General features: G+C 35.3%; 1 pseudogene; it reads right to left on the minus strand.

The window, feature by feature from the left end:
* Nucleotides 1-11,171: 11,171 nt before the first annotated feature.
* Nucleotides 11,172-13,896, minus strand: LOC132693237 (cell cycle progression protein 1-like; annotated as a pseudogene).
* Between the last annotated feature and the right edge of the window lie 1,495 nt (nt 13,897-15,391).

Below are 15,391 nucleotides of genomic sequence, written 5' to 3' on the forward strand. Positions count from 1 at the left end.
TTCCTTCTTTCTTGCTCTGTTTGATGATAAAAAAAAAACATAAATATCAATGTAATATTACAAAAAAAGACAAAAAACAAAAAATACAGGCCAATATACTTCTTGAGTATACACATAAAGATTCTTTAAAAACTGCTCATAAATAGGAGAACCCAGGTGACTCATTTGGGTAAGTGTCCAACTCTTGATAACGGCTCAGATCATGATCTCATGGTTTGTGAGTTTGAGCTCCCCGTCAGGCTCTGCACTGACAGTGCAGAGCCTGCTTCAGATTCTCTCTCTCCCTCTCTTTCTTGGCCCTCCTTTGGCTTGTGCTCTCTCTCTCTCTCTCAAAAATGATAAATAAACATTAAAAAAGTATTCACAAATAAATATAATCATATAAAAAGGACAATATATAGTGAAAATGCCAGATTTACCTCAGATATGCTAGGTAGATTTAACACTTTCAGAAAAATTAATCAATGTCATTTACTCTAATAACCAAAGAGAGAAGGGGAAAAACACATGATAATGTAAATAAATGTAAAAAATTGTTTTAAAGAAGTCATTACTCATGATAAAAACCCAGAACAAACTAGACAGAAAAGAATTTCCCTAACATGATTAATGAGGAAAATTACAGCTAACATCATACACAATGATAGAAGACTGAATGCTTTTACCTTAAGACTTGGGACTAGGCTAAGTCCCAACATTGGACTAGGCCAATGTTAATCATATACTGGCAGTCCTAGCCAGTGCAGTAAGACAAGCAAAAAAACTTTAAAAATTCTCCAGATTGGAAAGAAAAAGCAAAACAGTCTTTTTTCATAAATACATGATTGCATTATATATAAAATCCTACACCCTCTATGAAAAAGTACTAAAAATAAAGAATGTATTCAGCAAAACCGTAGGGTAAAAAATCAATATACAGACATTTTTATATGAGAGCAACCAACGTTCTAAACAAAAGAAAAAATCCAATTCAATTAAAAATAGCAACCAAAAATTAAAAAGTTAAAAAGAAAAAAGTGAGTTTAAGCCTCGTGTCGGGCTCTGTGCTGATGGCTCAGAGCCTGGAGCCTGCTTTTGATTCTGTGTCACCCTCTCTCTCTGCCCCTCCCCAACTCTCACTCTATCTCTCTGTCTTTCAAAAAGAAATAAAACATTAAAAAATTGAAAAGTTTAAAAATAGTAACCAAAAAATATGAAATGCTTAAGGATATTTTAACCAGATAAGTACAAAACTACAAAATTATACTGAAAGAAATGAAAGAGCATCTGACATAAATGGTGGTATAAACCATGATCATGAATAAAAAATCTCAATATTGTTTAAGATACCAATTTATCCGAGGTTGAATCTACAGATGTAACAAAACTCCCGTATAACAAATATTTTGCAAATTTTGAGAATCTGATTATAAAACTCACATGGAAATGCAAATGACCTAGAGTGACCAAGGCAATCATGAAAAAGTAAAACAAAGATGGAAAAATTGCATTACCTTATTTCAAATCTTACTGTAAAGTTATAATAATCAAGATAGTATAAATTTGACAAAGAGACAGACATATAGCTCAATATATGAACAATATATAGAACAGAACTGAAAGTCCAGAAGTAAACATACACACATACGGCCAATTGAGTTCTGAGGAATGGTTCAAGGTAATTCAAATATGAAAAGAATCCTTTCAAGAAATGAGGCTTCCAAAGAAGGTTGGAAGATGGCGGCAGAGTAGAAGGACCCTGGACTCACCTCATCCCACAAATACAACTAGGTAACTATCAAATCATCCTAAATGCCCCAGAAATTGACCTGAAGACTGGCAGAACAAATGCCACAACTAACAGTAGAAAAGAGGCCACATTGAAGAAAGTAGGAAGTGCAGAGGTACAGCTTGGGAGAGAAACAAGATGGTGCCTACTTCAGTGGGGAGGGAGCCATAATCTCAGAGAAAAGGTGAGAAATCTTTAAAACCTGGAGTTTTAAAGATTAGTGGGCTTGGCTGGGATAGAGCCTGTAGGGTACTGTGCTGCTCTGGGAAAGAAGGCAAATAACCCGCAGATATATAACGTGGACACAGTGATCTAAATGGTGCCTGGTGCATGCAGTGAAGAGGTCATTTGCTGATATCAGCATATCCCAGGAGGTGGCATTCACAGAGAGACCCCTTCAGGAACAAAGGAACTGGCTAGCACCATTTCCCTCCCCCACCCCTCAGCATAAGCACAGCGCCATCTACAGGAACCAGTGAGCACACTCGACACTGACTACCCACACCAAGCCCTGCTCCTTCCCTCCTTGCACTCTGGTGGAATTGTCTCTCCCAGTCACCCTTGTCTTAGTTCCAGTGCAGTGGCCTCCTCGAAAAAAGCAGCCCAAACCCCTGCTCACACCATGTCTTCTGATGCAGGAGTTTTGCAGAGCCTTGGTTCCAGCAGTGGTGGCAACAGATCTCATTTCACAAACAGACCAGAGCATACCTAGTTAAACATGCTGCATTCAGGCCAGGGACCAAACACTGCCCACAACAGGCAAAGAAAGCCTCTGCAGATGACTGGCCTGAAGGATAAAGCAGACAGAACAAAACAGCAGAGCATATGTGACACACATCGAAGACACTCCCAGATGTTTAAGACCCTGGGAACAGGGGACACTACATGGCAGGACACTACAGGAACTCTTCTTCATAAGGCCATCACCCTCAAGAACAAGAGACTTTCCTAAAACACAGGAATAGGCACCGAGACTTAGTCAAAATGAGAAGACAGAGAAATGTATCCCCAAATGAAAGAACAGGATAAAGTTATAGCCAGAGATCTAAGCAAAACAGATATAAGTAACATTCCTGATAGGAAATTTAAAGTAATGATCATAAGGATACTCAATGGACTTGAGAAAAGAGTAGAAGACATGAGTGAGACCCTTAACACAGAGATGAAGAATAACAGCAAAGATAAAGGGCTCAATAAACAAAATGAGAAACAAATTTAATGGAATGTACAGCAGGCTGGAAGAAGCAGTGGAACAAATTAATAACCTAGAAGACAGAGTAATGGAAAGTAATCAAGCTGAACAAAAGAGAGAAAAAATGAATTATGCGAAATGAGAATAGACTTGAGAAACTCAGTGACTCTATCAAACATAATAACATTCATATTATAGGAGTCCTGAAAAAAAGAAGAGAAATGGGAACAGAAAATTTATTTGAAGAGATAATAGCCGAAAACTTCCCTAATCTAGTGACGGAAACAGATATTCAGATCCAGGAGGCTGAGAACTCCCATCAAAACCAGCAATGGCAAATCCACACCAAGACATATTGTAATCAAATTTGAAAAAAAAAAAGTGATAAAGAAAATATCTTACACAGGAATAAATAGGAATAAATGATATAGAAACTAAACAAATAATATAACAGATCAGTGAAACAAGGAGCTTATTTTGTGAAAACAAATAATAAAATTTATAAGCCTCTATCCAAATTTATCAAGAAAAAAAGAGAGGACTCAAAATCACAAATAAGAGAGAAGAAATAACACCACAGAAATGGAAACAATTAGAAGATAATATTATGAAAAAATATATGCCAAAAAATTGGACAACCTACAAGAAATGGATAAATTCCTAGAAACATATAAACTACCAAAACTGAAACATGAAGAAATAGAAAATTTGAACAGACCAATAACCAGCAAACACATTAAATCAGTAATCAAAAAACTCCCAACAAGCAAAAGTCTAGGACAGATGGCTTCACAAGTTATTTCTAACAAACATTTAAAGAAGAGTTAATACCTATTCTGAAACTATTCCAAAAAATAGAAAAGGAAAGAAAACTTCTAAATTCATTTTATGAGCTAGCTTATACCAAAACCAGATAAAGACACCACTAAAAAAGAGAACTACAAGCCAATATCTCTGATGAATACAGATGCAAAAATCATCAATAAAATACTATCAAACCTAATCCAACAATACATTCACACACACACACATTCACTACAATCAAGTGGGATTTACTACTAGGTTGCAAAGGTGATTCAATATTCACTAATCAAAGTGATACATCACATGAATAAGAGAATGGTTAAGAACTATATGATCATTTCAATAGATGCAGAAAAGCATTTGACAAAGTACAACATCCATTCATGATAAAAACCTTCAGGAAAGTAAGTGTAGAAGGAACATATCTCAACAGGATAAAGTCCATATATGAAAAACTCAGAGCTAACATCATCCTTGATGGGGAAAAACAGCTTTTTCTAAGGTTAGGAAGAAAACAAGGATGTACACTCTCACCATTTTTCAACATAGTACATGTGGGTCCCAGCCACAGCAATCAGACAACAGAAAGAAATAAAAGGCATCCAAGTCAGCAAGGAAGAAGTCAAACTTTCACTACTTACAGATGACATGATATTCTGTAGCAAACTCGAAAGACTCCACCAAAACTCTGCTAGAACTCATCAAAAAATTCAGTAAAGTCACAGGATACAAAATCATTTTACAGAAATCTCTTGCAATTCTATACATCAATAATGAAGCAGTAGAAATAGAAATAAAGAAAACAATACCATTTACAGTTGAACCTAAAATGATGATACCTAAGAATAAACCTAACCAAAGAGGATGAAAGACCTATACTTCGAAAACTATAAAACACTGATGAAAGAAATTGAAGGCAACACAAAGAAATGGAAAGACATTCCATGCTCATGGATTAGAAAAACAATTGTTGAAATGTCTATGCTATCCAAAGCAATCTACGGATTTGATACAATCATTATCAAAATACCAACAGCATTTTTCACAGAACTAGAACAGATAATCCCAAAATTTCTACAGAACCACAAAAGACGCTGAATAGCCAAAGTAATCTTGAACAAAAAAGGGCAAAGCTGAAGGCATCACAATTCCGGACTTCAAGTTATATTATAAAGCTGTAGTAATCAAACAGTATGGTACTGAAACAAAAACAGACACAAAGATCAATAAAACAGAATAGAAAACCCAGAAATAAACCCAAAATTATATAGTTAACTAATCTTTGACAGAGCAGGAAAGAATATCCAATGGGAAAAAGATGGTCTCTCTGACAAATGATGTTGGGAAAACTGGACAGCTACATACAAAGAAAAAAACTGGACCATTTTCTTACACCATACACAAAAATAAACTTAAAAAGGTTTAAGACCCAAATGTAAGACCTGAATCCATAAAAATCCTGAAACAGAGGCAGTAACTTCTTTAACATCAATCATAGCAACATTTCTAAATATGTCTCCTAGGGCAAGGGAAACAAAAGCAAAAATAAACTGTTGGGATTACATCAAAATAAAAAGCTTCTGCATAGTGAAAGAAATAATCAACAAAACTAAAAGGTAGAATGGGAGAAGATATTTGCAAATGGCATATCTTACAAAGGGTTAATATCTAAAAAATATATAAAATACATATCAAACTCAACACCCCCAAAACAAATAATACAATTAAAAATGGGCAGAAGATATGAACAGACATTGCTCCCAAAGAACACATACAGATGCAACAGACACATGAAAAGATGCTCAACATCATTCATCACAGGAAATGCAAATCGAAACCATGATGAGCTGTCACCTCACACCTATTGGAATGGTTAAGATCAGGAACACAAGAAAAAACAGGTGTTGGTGAGGATGTGAAGAAAAGGAAACCCTCTGGCACTGTTGGTGGAAAGGCAAACTGGTGCAACCAGTCTGGAAAACAGTATGGAGGATCCTCAAAAAGGTAAAAATAGAACTACTCTATGATCCAGTAACTGCACTACCGAGTATTCACTCAAAGAATACAAGAACACTAAATCAAAGGGATACATGCACCCTTATTTTTATAGCAGCATTATTTATAATAGCCAAATTATGGAAGCAGCCCAAGTGTCCACTGACTAATAACTGGATAAAGAAGAGGTGGTTTATATACACAATGGAATATTATCCACCCATAAAAAATGAAATCTTGCATTTGCAATGACATGGATGGCACTAAAGAGTATAATGCTAAGTGAAATAAGTCAGTCAGAGAAAGACAAATACCATATGATTTCAGTCATATATGGCACTTAAGAAACAAATGAGCAAAAGAGAAAAAAAGCGAGAGAGAGAGAGAGAGAGAGAGAGAGAAATCAAGAAACAGCCTCTTAACTGAGAACAAACTGATGGTTACCAGAGAGGAGGTGGGGAGGGCAATAGGTGAAATAGATGATGGGGATTAAAAAGTGCACTTGCTGTGATGAGCACCGAATGATGTATGGAAGTGTTGAATCACTATATTGTACACCTGAAACTAATATAACACTGTATTTGAACTAACTGGATTAAAATAAAAACTTAAAAAAAAAAACAAAGAAAAATGAAATAAAATTTAAAAATAAATGTATTTTTCTTTTTTTAAATGTTTATTTTTTAGAGAGATAGAGGGAAAGAGTGAGGCAGAGAGAGACAGAGACAGAGAATCCCAAGCAGGCCCCACGCTGTCAGCACAGATCTCAATATGGGGCTTGAACTCACTATGAGATTACGACCTGAGCAGAAATCAAGAGTCAGACACTTAACCAACTGAGCTACACAGGAACCCCTAGATATATATTTTTCTAAGAAATAAAAAAGTGAAGAAAAGAAAAGAAGAGAAGAAAAGAAAAGAGAAAAGAAGTGAGGCTTCAACAACAGGACATCTGTGCCATAAAAAATAAACCTCCTATTCACTCACATCATACCCCAAAATTACCTTGAAATAAACCATTGAACCAAAGGTAAAAGTTAAAATTATATAATTTCAAGGAAAAAATGTGAGAACATTTTTAAAGTGATAGATAACCCAAATTTTCTTAGATGGGATATCGGAAGCATGAAACAAAAAAAGAAAAATAATAATAATAAACTGAACTCTATCGAAATAAAAAATTATCCTTCTAAGGTCAGATGACTTAAATGCTTAAATGAAATAATAATTTATGCTTAAATGAAGTAAAAATACAAACCACAAATTAAGAGAGGATATGTATATGTATATGTGTGTGTGTATATGGTCTCTCTGACATATATATATACATGTATATATATATATATGTATATACGTGTGTGTGTATATATATATGTGTGTGTGTATATACATACACATATATATATACACACACACATATGACAAAGCAATTGTATGTAGAATGTATAAAGAACATTTACAACTGAATGAGTAATACAATTTTAAAATTTATTAAAAATTGAAGAGTAATTCTTTTTTTAAGTTTTTACTTTAATTCCAATTAGTTAACATACAGTGTGATAATAGTTTCAAGAATAATTCTTAAGATACATGAAATACCAATACACATCATTAGTTGGCAAAGTAAACTAAAACCTCAATGAGATGCAACTATACACATACAAATAGCTACCATGAAAAATGGTGGGATTAAGTGTTGTCAATTACGGGGAAAACTACATTGCTGGTGGGGAAATATAATGACACAACCATTTTACAAAAACAGGTGGGCAGTATCTCATAAAGGCAAAGGTACATTTACATATGACTCAGTAATTTCACTCCTTGGGATTTATCCAAGAGGAATGAAAAACTTACATCTTCACAAAGACATATGAAAATGCTCACAGCAACTTTATTTATAATAGTTAAAAGCCGACAACTCAATTGTTGATTAGCGAGGAAATGGATGTTATAATATGCAGCACAATGGAATACTACCCAGCTCCAAAAAGGAACCAAGGAAACATACAACAACACTGTATGGAAGGAAGTCAGAAATGTTATGCTGAGGGAAAGGGCTAGACATAACAGAGTACATACTTCATGATTCCATTTATGTGAAATTCTAAAAAGTCATAATAATGTATGTTGATACCACTAAGGGGCATGAGGGAACTTTTAAGGGTGTTGGTATTGTTATGTATCTTGATCAGGAGAGTAGTTTTACAAGTGTATTCGTCTGTCATAACTCCTTGGATTGCTCACTGTGAATGGATACTGATTATTCTAAATTTGACAGAAAGAGACTAAAACTCTGCACCTTCGTTTGTTACTACCTATTTCATATCTTGAATTAATACTTGGTAATAATTAATAAACTCACGTGTCAGGCATTTTTATAAATTCTTTACAGATAGGAATATTTAATAAAGCTGGTATAGAGTTTCATTGCTTGGGAGGACACCGAGTGATCTCCCAAGTATTCTTTCAGGTCATTACAATCCTCATCACAACACTGCAGTGTAGGCTAGGCAAGTGTATTTTCCCCGTCATTTTAAAAGTAAAACAACAACAACAATGACGACCTGAAACACATTGAGGTTAAGTAATTTATTAAGCAAAGCCACTCAACTACTAAGGAGTAGATTTGGAAATCTAATCCTGTCATCTTTCTGCTAATCATCCACAAATTTGTGCTGTTGAAGCGAGCACTGTGCTAATCATTCTAAATAATTCACAGGCAATTTGTTTGAACTGAATAAATTGTATATTTTTGAGTAATTCTCAAATTTGGAAATTGATGTTATTTTTTTTTTTTTTTTGTCCTTGCAGTTTTGGAGGGAGAGGCTTGCATAGTTGACTCATCACTATTTAACTTTGTTCTCATTGTACTGAAGCTATTGTAAACAACTAGTCCATTTGAAACCCACATATGGAGAGAACACTCCCATGGACTGTGTTTATCTTGGGTGGTTAATGATCCTGAATCCAACATCTACCAAGGTTATAGCTCAAGGAGCCTTTCCAAAGCACTCATTCAAGAGATTTTTTTTTTTCATTGTCAGAAGCAAATTCTGTATGAAATCTTGCCTTCTGACTCATCTGCTAAGTCCAGCACATTGCATCTTGCCCCAAAGGCACCAGACAACGGAGCCAACCCATCAAATTCCTGCCATAAATTTAGCTTAAACTATGAGATTATTTCTCCTGGGAAGGATGTTTCATACCCCTCAAGCAACCCCCCTGATGTTTTAAAAATTTTTCTCCTTATATGAGTGCTTATTATTTAAGACCAAGCAAAATATACTTCTGAACTAGATGTTTTATCATTGTGTTTTTGCCTTTTATTTAGATGATCTAGATGTGTGTGTGCTTGCATGTGTGTTTGAAGGAGAGACAGAATTGGAGGAAAGTGAAAGGGAGAGCTAGAGAGGGAGGGAAAAGGGGAGGAGGGAGGAAGAGGAAGAGTGCGGGGGGGGGGACAAAGGTGGGAAAAGGGAGAAGGAGGGAGGAAGGAGAGAGAAGAGGATATTAAAGATATGTCTATTATCTAGATATTCAGTGGAGTGATTTTTGTGCCAAATAAGAATGTTTACAGAATGTTTCTTTTTCTTCTGAAACACTTTTGGAGGAGTCTAAAAAGTAATTTACTTTAGGTATAATATATATCCTGACTATTAAGTACATGATTTATGGATTAGCTACATTTCCAATGTAGATACTTTTGATGGAATAAATAATTATAATGTGGTAGGCAGAAAATGTCCCCTGCTCCAATATGCCATGTCCTAATCCCTAGAACTTATGAATATGTTACTTTATGTGGCAAAAAGGACTTTGCAAATGTGATTAAATTAAGAATCATGAGAAGGAGAGATAATCCGAGATTATCCAGAAGGGCCCAAAGAAATCTCAGGGGTCCTTACGAGTTAAAAGGAAAGCAGAGGTACAGAGGGAAATGTAAAGATGCTAAGCCCTGCTGACTTTTGTTTTTTGTCTGTTTGCTTACTTTTTATTTTAATTCTAGTGTAGTTAACATATGGTGTTATATCAGTTTCAAGTGTACAACATAGTGATTCAGCTGGCTTTTGAATGCAGAAGAGGCCACCAGCCATGAGTGCAGGCCCCCTCTAGAAGCTAGACAATTCAAGGGAATAGATTATTTCCTAGAACCTTCAGAAATAATACAGCTCTGGCAACACCTTGATTCTAACCTAGGGAAACCCATTTCACACTTTGGCACTCCAGAACTGTAAGATAGTAAATTTGTTTCCGTTTTAAGCAAACAAATTTGTCGTAGTTTGTTACAGCAGCCATAAGAAATAGACATAAGAATGATGTAGAAAGTACTCCCCCCTCCAGAAAAATGTAGCCTTTATTTACTCAAACATTTATTTACTTCTAGGAAATAAGAGCTTTCCTAATTTCAAGCAGCTATGAGAGAACTTCTCTGTTCTTCCACACTCATTTGCCAGAAGGTCAAACTGGAAGTCACATATATGTCTATGAATAGAAATTAAAAGGGAAACTCAGATGTTCCAGAAGATGAAATTCTGAACTGTGTTTAAATCTTTCCTAGAAATAGACATTGCCGGGTAGAAATATTCAGATGCTGCATAAATAAGCCTGTAAACATTGGGCAAGATTCATGGAACTAGCAAAAAAACAAAACAAACAAACAAACAAAAACCCAAAACAAAACAAAACAAGTGAACTGCTTTACCAAATATCACTACTGAGGAAATGTATAAAACATATCACAAAGTGTAAAATCATATTTTAATATAAAATCATGTTTTAATACATATGCCAGATTTTAAATAAAGACCTTTAGATTTCCTCATGGTGAGTTTTATTGTTTCTTCTACAATATTCAGATGTCCAAGAAATTTCACAAGAGAACAAGTCAGCAAACTCATAAGAAGGCAGCAAATTCATCACAAGTCAATGGGGCTCTTGAAGGCAAAAAAAAAAAAAAAAAAAAAAAAAAGACAAGAAGCAAGTGTAAGATTATAAAATGTTAAAAATGAAATTCCATCACAATGTACTCTTTTCAAGCTCTACTGAAAATGTGACACAAATATCAGTGTTAATTACACTTTGTCATATGATTTGAGCTCACTTTAAGCTCATACACTAAAAGGAAGATTCACTGCATGTACAAAATCTGTTGCATGCCTGACTTCCTTAAAACTACAGTTGAACATTTACAGTGCAAAAAAAAAAAAAAATCAGCAAAGCTCAACTACAGGAAAATGCAAGTTAGTAAGCTTTTGCTTGATGCTTCTGAGTAATAATGTAGAGTCATCAAACTGATACTTAGGAATGATAGACATTATCTTGATAATTTCATTTTAGTTTCAACGCCAAACATTGTGGACAGCATCCATGTTTCTGTTACTATTTTCTAATTTAAGTTAACCATGATGATCAATATTTAGGGTCAAAAGGTAACTGCCCCAATTCTATTTCAAGATCTGCCATGTGTCTTCCATTACCACAACCATATTTATGTCATTTACATTCTCTTTTAGAAGATTGTGGCTAAGGGTGCTTCTGCTTTTGTTTTCAATGCCTAGAGTTTTCAATATTTACCATTCATTGTTTTTTATCTGATTGACTGCGGAAAAGAGTAGGGGAAAGAGTGTGACCAAAGAAGTGTGTATATATATATATATATATATATATATATATATATATATATATGCCCATCCACTTTTCCAACACTCCACCATTATCTGATATCACTTCATGTCTTTAAGATAATCTTTAACATCATTAGCAAAGTCAGTGAAGAGCCTCTGATCATATATAAAGACACCATTTAGGAAAACTTATTGATAAATGGATCATTCTTCCTAATGATGAAAAACATCCAGTTTTTCTACTAAATATTTTTAATTAAATAAGTTCATCTATCCTTACAGGATTCAATACTTTCATATTAAAAAATTAATGGATTCCTGTTGAACACATTCAATACACCGGAACAAGGCTTCTGAAAAAAATCATAATTTTCATTAGTCATGCTCAGCACTGCATTTCTGTGAATTTGTATTTTTTTTCTAAATTCTTCAGAGTGAATTGGCTTTTCTTTCCTTCACTCTCTTTACCTCTATTATTCTTGTTTTATGTACATGCCTATACTGTGAGTGTAAACATTCACTAAAGACTGTTGTTGGGCGTACCTGGGTGGCTCAGTTGATTAAGCATCGACTTGGGCTCAGATCATGATCTCATGGTTCCTGGGTTTGAATCCCACGTCGAGCTCTGTGCTGATAATTCAGAGCCTGGAGCCTGCTTTGGTTTCTGTGTCTTCCTCTCTCTCTGCCCCTCTCCTGCTCATTCTCTCTCTCTCTCTCTCTCTTCACTCTCACTCTTTCTCCCCCTCTTCATTCAAAAATGAATAAAAATTTTTAAAAATTATTTTAAAAAAAGACCTTTGTTGGCTTTTTAGCTGCTGCTGTTGTGGCACCAAATCTTTTATTGTCCTTTTCATCAAGGATATTCTTGGTGGTATCTTTGAAATGCCTAAAAGTGGATTTAACTGAACCTGAGATTTTTTTTCAGATTTTCTTTCACAGCTGCCTTAGCCTGTTCAATTTCTTCTTTATGATGCCTCACAAAATCCTTGGTAGAATTCTTCATAGCATCAAATTTTTCCTTCACCAAACCCAAAATGTTTCCTTTGACTTATTTTTAGCCCTGTTGTTTCCTCTGCCCTCTTTCTTTTTTCCATCAGTTTCTTGTTTTACATTTCAATCTTTTGCCTGAATATAGAGTCTTTCCCACAAATCAGAATGTTGCTGTTCAAAGTTTAGCTTCTGCTCCAATTTGGTGAGTCCTTCCCATAAGATTTCTATTTCCTTTTTTTCACTCAATACATTGGGAGAGTCTGAGTTGCTATATGACTCACTAGAGTTTCACTGCTGATGTTCCGCCTTTAAAGCCATGGTTATTAGTTGTTCTCTCTCCATTTCCCTCCTTAGCATCTTTGCTTCTGTGAAAAGAGTCTCCCTTTGGTTAAGAAAGCTGTGTGTGTTTAGTTCTTTTTTCCGGATTCTGCTTAAGTTTCTGATTTTCCGTAACCAATTCAGTCCCTGTCCCTTTATCTTCCAATATACTAATCTGTTCTCTTAGTTTCCTTAACTCTTCCTTTAAGGAAGATAAGGCTTTTTCTTCCTTCTACAGAGATATTCTTAAATATTGATTTTATGTATCAGGGTTCTTTTTCTGAGTCTCAAAAGACATCCTTCCTTCAGTAAGGGCCCAACATCTTGCAAGGTTTTCCTTCAATGACTTATAATCTATAAAAGATTCTTGTTCCTGTTTCCTATTGGGAAATATAATCCTTCATATCATTCAGTTCATCTTCATGTATCTTTCTGACTGTTGATGTTTCTGAAGCTGAAGTATGCCATAGAAATATCCAAATCCCATGCCGATTGCAATCACGAATCAAGTATAACACACACTGAGACCACTGTTGAACTGCCATTTACACAATTCCTTAGAGGGTTTGGTTTCTTGTTTGGCAAGTAGCTGCTCCTCAGATTCTGAACTAAGAACACTCTTCTTCCTAGCATGCCATCATCTAAAGTCAGGACTAGACTGATGACTGATTTCAATACTATTTGATTTGTCATCACTAGCCTGTGATGAAAACAAAGTTTCTGGATTACAGGATGTATCCTGGCTGCTAGAAAAAGAGCCCATGTTAAAGTCTTCTGGACTCTGTGCCTCTCCAACAATTATAGCTTCTTAATTTCCAATTTCTTCTAACTTAGGTGGCTTACGGTTAACAATATCAGAATCATCACGGACAGCTCCAAAAGAGACATTGTCTTCAGATGACTTTTCTTCTTCTCTCTCAAGTGCTGACTTTGTTTCCTCCAAAGCTGGATCAGCAGTTTCTTCTTCCATTAACACTGTGCCATTTTAGCTACTCTTTCCCTCCTCTGATTGCAATACTTGTAGCTTCTCTTGCTCTAAAGATGTACATTCTGGAGCGAGCTCACAGCTGTCACTGGTTGTACCATGTTCAGAATTCACCATCTCTACATCAGACCCCTCATGATGGATGACAGTCCAACCATAAGATAAATCACTGTCACTGGAATTTTCAGACATTTTTCAGGTCTGAACGGACAGCACTACATCCATCTTAATGAGGTAAATGCTACAGTGGTGGCGGTCATAGCCTGTAGAAAGTGCTTTGATATCTGTACTTCACATCCAGTTCTAAGCCCTACATGTCTCTGTTTTGTAGTCTTCATGGCTTGGAACTCTAATTAGTGCAACATAGGATTGGCAGCATCAATTTTTAAGGTGACAACACTGAGTTATTTCCAGGAGGGCAGCGATCCCAGCATTAGAGAATATTACCCCTCCCGAAATGTCTGAAATTTGAGAATTTGAGACTATCTTCCACAAGTGCCCTTCTATAGTATCTAAACGCTCAGGGTCAATAAGTGTTCCCAGTAGAGAGTCAGTGCTTAGTAAGTACTTGTTGAATCAATAGTTAGAGAAAATGGCTGCCTATGAATAATTTGTACTAAATGGATTTGATGGATAAAATCACCTCCTCTACTAGGTGGTCAATGTCTGAGTATCACCTTGTATTTCTGTGAGGTGACGCAGAGTGCACTTTTGAAGAAATGAGAGTGTAATAAGATGCAATTTAAATCCATATGTTTTGGAGGTAAATAGTATAAATGTACTTACCAAACAAGCTTACTGTGAGGAATACATGATTCAGTACAAACAATGTGCATAGAAACATACCAAATATGTATTGGACACAAAAAGAAGTTGTAGGTAAGCCCCACGAGTTGAAATGGAGTGTTTGAGACAGCAGTGAAAGTGATGTGATTTTATTTGAAGAAAGGCTCCTGAGATACTGAAGATAAACTTCCCTATTAAAACATTTGCCTAGAGCTAGCCCTGGGCATTAAAACAATTGACATTAACACTTTCCTAGTTTAGAGATATTTTTCTTCTTTACCATCTCTTCAAACACACATTGGCCTTTGATGAATTTTCTCCATTTTAAAGTCACAGGCTCACAATATTGATCTCATTAGCAAGGGGCAAAGAAAAGCTGCATACTCAGTTGATAATAAAAATTACTGTGGCCTCTAATGATCAATTAATTGAAGTAATATCTGTGAAGTGCTTAAAACAAAGTAAGTAAGCAAAAAATAATGGCTGTTGTTAAATGGCTGCTTGTATATTACTTCAAGTCAGGGTAATGCTGCTCCCATTATTATGCATAGGTTGCTATGACCACTGGACACAGCCACAGTGTGATACTGTGATACAGGTAGATACAATAAAATTTATAAATAAAATTTATAAATTTCAGGCATTATTTTGATAGGTTCTGACAATTGTATACACCATGTAACTACCATTCAAAACAAGATACAGAAGTTTTCCATTATCCCAGAAAGTTCTTCCTTCTCACTCTCAGACAGTAAGAACCTGCCCTATCACTACTTTGGTACCAAAGTGAACCGTTTTCTGATTTTCTTTACCTTAAAATAATTTTGTTTTTTCTTGGACTTCATATACATGGAATCATAGAATTGTATTCTTTTGTGTCTGGTTCCTTTGGTGGAATATAGCATTAGTGAGATTCATCCCAGTTG

Source organism: Panthera onca, chromosome B1 (assembly GCF_046562875.1).
Source record: "Panthera onca isolate mPanOnc1 chromosome B1, mPanOnc1 haplotype 2, whole genome shotgun sequence".
Classification (NCBI taxonomy): domain Eukaryota; kingdom Metazoa; phylum Chordata; class Mammalia; order Carnivora; family Felidae; genus Panthera; species Panthera onca.